Genomic DNA, 524 nt, shown 5'->3' with positions numbered 1-524 from the left:
TTAGTCCTTCCTCTACAAGAAATTTGCTAGTGGAAGTTGGAAGCCTCTTCGAAGAAGGCTTCGCAAGTGGATGTAGGTCATTTTGACCGAACCACTTTAAAAACTGCTGCGTTATCTGGTTTGCATCCTACTCTTGCCATTTACATACTGCAAACTTCTCTACTTAGTTACTATGCTTCCATATGTTTCTAAGTTATCAAGCTTCTAAAATCGGTTTCCATTGATATTGCTTTTCATCGTACGAAAGATTTATCAAAACCGAAGTTTTAATCCGCTACACTAATTCACCCCCCTCTTAGTACCGCTCTGATCCTAACAATTGGTATCAGAGCCACGTTTTTCTACTTTAGTTTAACACCCAAATAGAAATGGCTCATTACGGCTTTTAAGAGGGTCACTCTCTCATTTGTCCTCCCTCTTTCAATGGGACGGACTATACTTATTGGAAAACTCGAATGAGAGTTTTCTTACTTTCTTTGGATTTGAATTTATGGTACATAGTCGAAAATGGATTTGAAATGTCT

This window comes from Musa acuminata, chromosome BXJ2-2 (assembly GCF_036884655.1).
Source record: "Musa acuminata AAA Group cultivar baxijiao chromosome BXJ2-2, Cavendish_Baxijiao_AAA, whole genome shotgun sequence".
In the NCBI taxonomy this organism is placed as follows: Eukaryota; Viridiplantae; Streptophyta; class Magnoliopsida; order Zingiberales; family Musaceae; genus Musa; species Musa acuminata.
This window is presented reverse-complemented; position numbering follows the sequence as displayed.